This window comes from Eptesicus fuscus, chromosome 9, assembly GCF_027574615.1.
Source record: "Eptesicus fuscus isolate TK198812 chromosome 9, DD_ASM_mEF_20220401, whole genome shotgun sequence".
NCBI classification, from domain to species: Eukaryota; Metazoa; Chordata; class Mammalia; order Chiroptera; family Vespertilionidae; genus Eptesicus; species Eptesicus fuscus.
The window spans coordinates 12,893,500-12,901,840 of NC_072481.1; positions in this window are offsets into that span (position 1 = coordinate 12,893,500).

An 8,341-nucleotide genomic window follows, 5' to 3' on the forward strand; every position below is an offset into this window, starting at 1 on the left:
CAAAGCCGTGTGGGCTGGCCCTCCAGGGGGCCTTGCACAGGGACCAGGGGTTGCAGACCCAGGCTGAGGCTTTTCTCTGGGGCCTTGAAGGGGGAATGGGGAATGGGGTCCTGCAATCCAGGGATACTAGTGGGTGGAGGTGGTTTAATCTATTCCCCTGACTCCTTCAGAATGCCAGTCTGGTGCTGTAGCTTTTTAGAGCTTCCAGGGACGTGAGCCCATCCTGTGCTGCCCTCATCAGGCTGGCCGTCCACCTGGCCTCCAGTGCCAGCAGATGACTGCACTGCCTTCCTTTCTAGAGTGCATGCCTCAGTTCATTTGGCATTTGTTCACTGCTTCCTGACTCCCTCCCATCATAAAACAGTGGTTCCAGATCGCACCCTGAAAGAGCTCGCAGTTCGAGGGGGAGGGTGGAATGTGTAAACAATAGTGTGTATGGCACAAGGTCTGTAAAAGGGCACCCACCCATTTTTCTCCAAAGTGTCCTCTGCCCAGCTGAAGTCTCGGGAGCCCACACTGGAACATCTGGCTCAGTGAGTCTCAGGGTCAGAGTGGGGGTGGCGGCAGGCACATTCTCCAATGTTATCAGCAGTGGATGGCTGAGCAGCAGCTGTGTGACAGGCAGTGTGCTAAGTGCTTTACATTCTCTATCTTTGCAATAGTTCCCTTATAACTGAGGAAACAGGTTAAATGACTTACCCAAGGTACACAGCTAGGACTCAGTGGAGCTGGAGTTATTTAACTGCAGAGTGTTTAACTACTAGGCTTCTCTTGTTGGGCGGGCGGGGGCGGGGGAGTATTAGAATAGCCAGTTGACAAATGGTGTATGTAATTTGAAATGCTCATTTTAATCACAAGATTTATTTTGAAATGTCAGAACTAACAGAGCAAGGGCTTTTGTTTCTCAGAGGCAGGGGTCATAGGTTAAAGGTTGAGAACTTCATTTTTGCTAATGAGCTGATGCCTCTGCTGGGTGAGCTGGACAGAGCTCTGACCCTTGAGGGCAAGTCTCTTCTCCTCACCATGCTGGGGTCTTCCTGTCAAACTGAAGTTTGCTGTGGTTAAAGGGGCTTCTGGGCTGCCTGGCAACCAGGAATCATGCCATTTTGAAAGTACCCTAGGTGCTGAGAGGAGACGGTTGAAGCGGAGTGTATGCAGTGCCATCACCAAACATATGGCAATGGCAACTAGCCAGGTGGGAAGGGGAGAGTGCATGTCCTAGGCCAGAAGTGAATGGAATGGCACAGGGAATTATTTACTGGACACCTATCTACATTATGGTTCAGTTCCCATAGTAGCCTTTGAGATGATACAGATGGGGAAGCTGAGTCTCATAGGGGTTAACTTATCTGAGGTCACCCAGCTAGTGAGAGGCCTAGAAGAGGTTCAATCCCAGATCTGTGCGATTTCAGCCCTCAGACTTCTTCCACCACACCGTGCCTGTTCTTTTGAGGAATGAGTCTAAAGTCCCCTCTCCTCATTCCTTTCTGATTTGAATGATTGAACTGCCCTCTTTCAGCCTCTTTCCCGACTGAAACAGTCTGAATTCATAGCAGCAGCCCTGCATCCTCTTGGTCAGTTCTCTGGATCCACTCCAGTTCTGTGATGAATCAGAGGGGCAGCAACTCGCCCTGTCCTGGCTCTGATAACCATCAGCCATTCCTGAAACTTCACAGGTGGCTCCAGCCGCTGTCCAAGCAGGGGATGAGGAGGAGGCCCAGGCTGCAGGAGGTGCTGGGGAGGGAGAAGAAGGGGTGGGAAGACTCCCAGGAGAAGAGAGACCCAGCACATTCTAGTGTCTTTTCAACCTGATGGGACCAGGAGGATCTCCACTTCTCCCACACACGCTTTCCCTCACACTTAAAGAAAGAGCCAGTGCTGGCTGAGAACAACCATCAATGTCCCTTACAGCCCTTCCCAGTCCACGAAGCACTTCCTGGTTCAGGGTTTCACTCGGTCCTCCAACAGCCACAATGTCATGGGTGGGAGGCTTTCAAATTAGGACCGGATCTGGTCCTGGCTCTACCATTATCAGCATCTCTCTAACAGCTGAGGTTTAGAGCTGACTGACTTGCTTCAGATTTCACAGGCTTTCGGCAGTGGAGCTAGAATGAGTCCCTGTCTAGAAGGAGGTAGGGAGATGCAGTATCTGCAGGGTTCTGGTTAGGCACTGGTTAAAGGCCTGCTTAGGAATCTGCTTGTTTCTGTGTACTTAGGGTCTGTTTGTTTTTCTTCAGTTTCCTAGTAAAAGACTTTTTTTGAAAAATACCTCCTTTTTGGCTGAAATGAAGGGGAATAAGACTCATCTACTCATCTATACCTTGGTTCAGGCTAGATATTCTAGGGCCAGGTGTGGGAGCAGCCCAAAGAGAGTTCAGACTGGATTGTCAGCTCCTTCCTGCTTTGGGCAGGGACCTGACAGCCTATCTGGCGGGCTTGGAAGTGGACTTGAAGTCTCCAGCCAGCAGGGGGTGGTGGGCAGGGCTGCTGTTTCCAGCTGTGGCGTTGTCAGCTCTAGCAGTGTGATTCCAGCCTTTCTCACCCTCTCCCCTACAGAAAGCTGTCTACAATGTATAGGTCCCCAGCAGAGCAACAGAGTGGAGCTTAGCTCAGCCAGAGACAGTTCATGCTGTTTTGTGGGGAAAGGGTGGGCTTAAGGCACTGAGGCCTGTTGGCCCAGGAAGCATCAGGTCTAGGCCAGCATGGGGTGAGGGAAAATGGAGAGGTGTGTGGGACTGGCGGAGGGGCCTAGTGACACACACACACTTGCCACCATAGGCAAGTCTCTGCCGTGAGCCTTGGTCTCCTTATCTGTAAAGTGGGGATAAACCATACACCTGCCTCTCAGTTGGTTTATCCAACAGGATATATTCATGTCCCATTATTTGCTTGTGACTCTGGCATGGGCTAATGCTGGTGGTGGTCTGTAGTGTGGGCCTGGCCCTCTGTTGATAGGTGCTCAGTAAACGGTAGTGGTGCTGCATATCAGTGATCAGCGCAGTTTCCCGAGGGGCCTGGCCCATTCAGGGAGGCCGTATCACTTTCCCCAGTAGAAGCTCCCAGGAGGCTGCAGTTTCTGATGTTGCAGCAAAGTCCAGGCACCTACGTAGGTGAGGAACCATGTTGCAGATAGAGGGCTTATCTCAGAGGAGATGCTCCCTCGTCAAGGGCTGAGGAAAGTGGAATTGGGCTGGAATGAAGAAGTCGGGGTGCAGGAGTAGGGCCTTGCCTGCTCTCCCAGTGATTGCTGGGCTGTGAAGGAGGTACTGGTCCAGGACCAGTCTGTGCCAAAGTTTGTTCTGATCCCCTCCTGTCCTCTTGGCACCATCTCCCCACTTATCTATCTATGGGCCTCTGTTTCTTCTCCTGGGCCCCCTTTGCCTCCTCGGTTGTGGGGGTTCCACCTGGGGGGACAGGTAGTTGCTGATGGGAGTAGAGTCTGGCCCTGCTCCAGGGTTGTACATGGTCTGTTCCCTTGCTGGACCGTGAACCCCTTGAGGGCAAGGTCCAGGTCTGAATTGCCTCTGGGCTCCCGTGTCCAACATGGAGCCTGTAATCCTTGGGTTCTAACCAGAGGGCTCAGGCCCTTCTGGCCTCAGTTACTGGGCTGGTCAAGGCAACACAAGCCTGAGTTGGCCCTTCTCCCTCACAGGTGGCATGGGTGGGGGTAGGGGTGGGTACTGAATTAGAGTATATGGCTCCTTGTGTCCAGCTTCCTCTTCCTGGCTGGCCCAAGGCTTGGGAACAGTGGCTGCCTTTCTGGGGCAGTCAGGGCGCCTGGCCAGAGTATGCCTGTCGGGCATGGTCAGCTCTTCAGCAAGCCTCGGTCCTCCTCTTAACCCAGAGAAGGCCCCGGGTTATTGGTGTTGTTCTTGGCGGACCACCGGGCCCCTCAGCAAACAGGCAGGCGAGTGTGCACCCGGCCTGGGCCTGTTTGTGTTGGCCTCGCCAGGCGGGGGATTAGCTCAGCTGGGCTGCTAATTGCCTCCGAAGTGCCGGCCGGGATGCTGACAAGGGCTGGGCCTCTAGGCCCCTCCTTCCCAGCAGGCACTATGCCAGGCTAGGGGGCCTGGCCCAGGAGGGCCCCTTTTCTTCCCTGTCAGCGCCTGCTTGGCCTAGACCCTTGAGATGCGGGCAGGGGGTCACTAGGGCTGGCGGTTCAGGAAGGAGTGGGGGGAGATGCTTATGAAGTCATCGCCTGGGCCAGGCCACACTCCTCCCTCCCCCACATCCCTTAGACATCCCCTCATACCCCCCTTCTTGAGTCAGACGCCTTCTCCTGAAGCTCAGCACTTTCTCCTCTTACTAGGAAGCTGCTGGGCTCTTCTGCCCAGATGCCCTCCGACTCCTCAGTGCCTTCCTCCCTTCTCATGCCTTTCTCTCCCTCTGTTCCTGTGTCTGTGCTCCCACCCTCTGCTTCTTCCTCACTCCATTTCTCAGCCCTAGCTGCCTCCTCTCAGTTGCCTAGATCCTATACTTCCTTTTATACCTTGCTGCGATCTCTGGCCCTTCCTTGGCCCAAGATCTGCCTTAAACCTGGCCTTGGGTCTTCCCAGACTTCCCTTGGACCACTGGCTGCCAAGAAGGGGCTGAGAAGGAGGTCTGCTTTATCACCCAGACCTCAGCCCTGAGCTCTGAGGGCAGCTGTCAAAGATGGATCTGCACACAGCCTCTGAGCTGACCCACCCCACCTGGCAGTTCTGAAAGCCGTCGTCTTTACAGGCGGAGCCTGGCCGCACTGCATATGCTTCCTACAGCTCTGACTCCCACTCCACTTCTGACTGGGCCCTCCTTGTCCCCCGCTCCCTGTCCTAGCCCTGCTTCTTGCCCATTGGACCTTGGTTCAGCTTCTCCTCTTGATGCCAGGGGCAGCTCTGCCATTGCCTTGCTTTCTGCTGCCTGGGTATCCCACCCTGGGATTCTCTGTCTCTCTTTCCAGCCTAGGGTCTCTGCCCCGAGATACCTGTCTGCTTCTGATTTCTGGGATGAGGCCAAAGGAGGACCACAGCCTTGAGGTACCTGCCTTCAACTCTTACCCAATTTCCCACTGTCTCTGCTTTCCTCGTTCTGGCCCCTCAATCTTAGAGCTATGTTAACCGCCTCCTACACTCCTGTAAAGAGGATAATACTAGTACTTACAATAATAGCTGCCATTTGTTAAGCTTTATATGTGTTATTTTATTTAACATTCCCAATAAATAGGTTCTATTATTATTTAGCCCCATTTGGAACTGGGGCAAAGGGAGTAGCACTATATTATGAATGAAGAAAATGAGTCCCAGAGAGGGACAGTGAGTGTCCAAGGTTCCATATAGTGAAGGGATTGCAGCCCCGTCTGTCTGATTGCAAGGCTTGGGCCCTTTTCACAGTTCTAAACAATGGTTGGATGACACCTTCATCTCCTTGCTCTGCCATCGTGGACTCAATTACCAGTCTCTCCTGTCTCCCCCGCCCCCCCCACCCCCCCGCCCCACCTGGACCCTGATTTGAGGAAAAAGTGTTATTTTCTATCCATCTGTCATCTAGACCCCATCCCTTCCCTCTGTACATTATTCCCCAGCTTCCTGAAAGCACTTTGCATCAGCCCTTTACTATCCCACTAAACCAGGGGTCCTCAAACTTTTTAAACAGGGGGCCAGTTCACTGTCCCTCAGACCGTGGAGGGCCGGACTATAGTTTTTTTTTTAAAAAAATGAACAAATTCCTATGCACACTGCACATATCTTATTTTCCGGCAAAAACACCCACATGTGGCCCGCAGGCCGTAGTTTGAGGACGCCTGCACTAACAGTTGGAAAGCCGAGCAGTTCCCAGCCTGGTGTGAATTTGCTGCAGTGGGGTGGTGTGTGGGGCGACAGGCCGTGCCCGCCCTGGTGAGGATGAGGATTTCACTAGAGTGAGGTTCCTCAGAGCCACCTAGGGTGTCCCCATCAGCGGTGACTTGAGTTATAGGGCATTTTCTATCCAGACACCTCATTTTGGCTCGGCTCCAATCATGGAGTTTACTTCGAGCCACAGGCTTTGAACCCCTGTGTCCTTGACAGGAACTAAGTTCTTTTCCATTTGTCCCCTGTCTCCATTGGCACCCACTTCACCAGAAGCTCCTCTGGCATGGTGTTAGTCCTTCTTCTCCACGTCACACTCAAGAAGGGCTGAGGGTCAAGTAGCTGACCCTGGCTCAGTGAGATGCAGATATGGCTTCTGTGTTAAAAGCGACGTGCAGAGAGCCTGCGGTGGGTGCTTTACTCGTGGCCACCAACCCAGTTATTCAGGAGGAAAGAGGGCAAACCGGTGCCCATTCCTAGAGATTGCTACTCTTTATTTGCTTTTCTCTTTCTTTTCCCAAGTCTCTCTTCTCCCTTTTCTACAAAAAAGTCACTACCACAATTGCAAGATAAAGAAATAATCATTTTATCGTGCATCAGACTATTTCATGGGGATGTCACAATGGCAAGGAGCCTCGTATAAAAATTGGAGGATGGGACGGGGCAGCAGAGGGGCAGCAGCATCCGGAGCCAGGGCCTCTCCAGCCCGAGGCCGCGGAGGACATCACCTTTGCCTGTGGCAAGATTAGTGGAGAAGGTTTTGGGCAGGACTTGGACCCTCTGGCCAGCTTCCAGAGTGGGTGGGCTGTCAGGCCTGTGCTGGTTCTTCCTCGATCTGGGACAGTTTGGAGGAGGGTGTGTCCGAGGAAGCTCCATTTGCCTGTGGCTGAGGCTCCCTTTGGCGTTTGGGGGGCTGGTGGTGGTGATGGTAGGGCTGGGAAGAGGTTACACCCTTCAGAACCCCAGCTTTGAGGAGCCCTCAGGCAGGCGGGAAGGTGAAGCCCATGAATGGGCACAGACCTTCTCCCTTCTTCCTGGGGGCAGTGCCCATCATACCAGCATTCAGCCTGGACCTACTGTTCCCCTGGCTCTGGAGAGAGGACTTGGGGGTGGGGGAAGAGTGGCTCAGCCCTATCTCTGGAAGGGGAGGGGTCCCTGTTGTTCCCTTTGTCTGGGTCTGCCTCTGCCAGTGAGGGATGGTATTTTCCCTGGTGCTGAGCATATGGCTGCACAGAGCCCGCCAGAGGAGCAGCGAGCCCCGCTGGGCAGCTGTGGGAACAAAGTCGGCTCAGCTTTCATCCACATCACAGCCTGCCCGCCCCAAGATTATCCCCACATTCAAATGTGGCTCCAGCATCTCACTTGGTTTTGGCCTTCTCAGATGGACACTGAGCAGAGAGCTTGGCTGGAGGCCAAGAGTGTTGACCTCTTCACGAGGGAGCCGACACCAGGAGGCACAAACCACAGGCCTGGAGAGCTTCTACAGGCCAGAGCCTGCATTCTGAATCTGGGACTTTGATTCAGGCGTTGAACCCTGGAGCCAAGAGCTTGGGTCTGAGAACCTCCAAAGGGGATCCCAGAGCTCAAGACCTCAAACCGGAAGCCTAGAGCCCTAATGTGGGGGAAGCCTGGAGCCTGGGCTGGCAGCGAGTTCCTTTGGTGGTTGGGAGCCCACCCTAGAGGCAGTTGGGTCAGGCCAGGTCTTGCTGTGTGCTTGTCTTGCTCACAGAAGTTTGGACTGGACTCCTGACGGTGTGGCTGCTGTGCAGGGCCAGGCCCAGGCAGCTGGTGCTGTCTTGGGGGGACTCTTCATTACCGTGGTCCCCAGGGGCAGGGTGCCTTCCCGCTGTCTGCCTTGTCCCTCAGAGCTCTGCCCTCAGGAACTGTGGGGGCTCTCGCTCAGCCTGTGGTCTGTGCCTCCAACTGCCTCGCGGCCCCTCTTCCTCCAGCAGAGCCCCCTCCCCAAGGCTCAGACCCAAGAAGACCTGCTGGTTCTGGGCCTTCAGGTGCAGAGCCTTGGCTCTGCCTCTGCATCTTGCTCGCTCTGGGCCCCGCTGGGCATTGCCCCCTCTGCTACAAAGTGGGCACGAGCATCCCTGTCTTCTCCATCATCCAGTGAGATGGCCCAGTATAGGGCCTAGAACGTAGTATTTACTCAGTAAATTTGGGTGCATGAACTGGTTGGGAGAGGGCTTTCTTACACGGCCCTTTCCTCTCTGTGTGTGAGCGATTTCCGTTCTTAGTTTCACAGAGAAGCAGCTCTGTGAGGAGGAGACTCACATGGGGCATCACTGCAGAGGCCCCGCCGGGATCGCTGATCCAGGACGGCAGGCTGTACTCCTGCCTGGAAGGGACCAGGGAGTGGGGGTTTCCCTCTCTGAGGGGGAGGCCCGGCAGGCTGGGCTCGAGGGTGGGACTGCCCTCACCTCACCTGCTCTTCCTGCCTGGAAGGTCCCACAGAAGTTGAACCTCCAGCTGCTCATGGAGGGCTGAAATGAACCCTCTGCTCTTGGCCT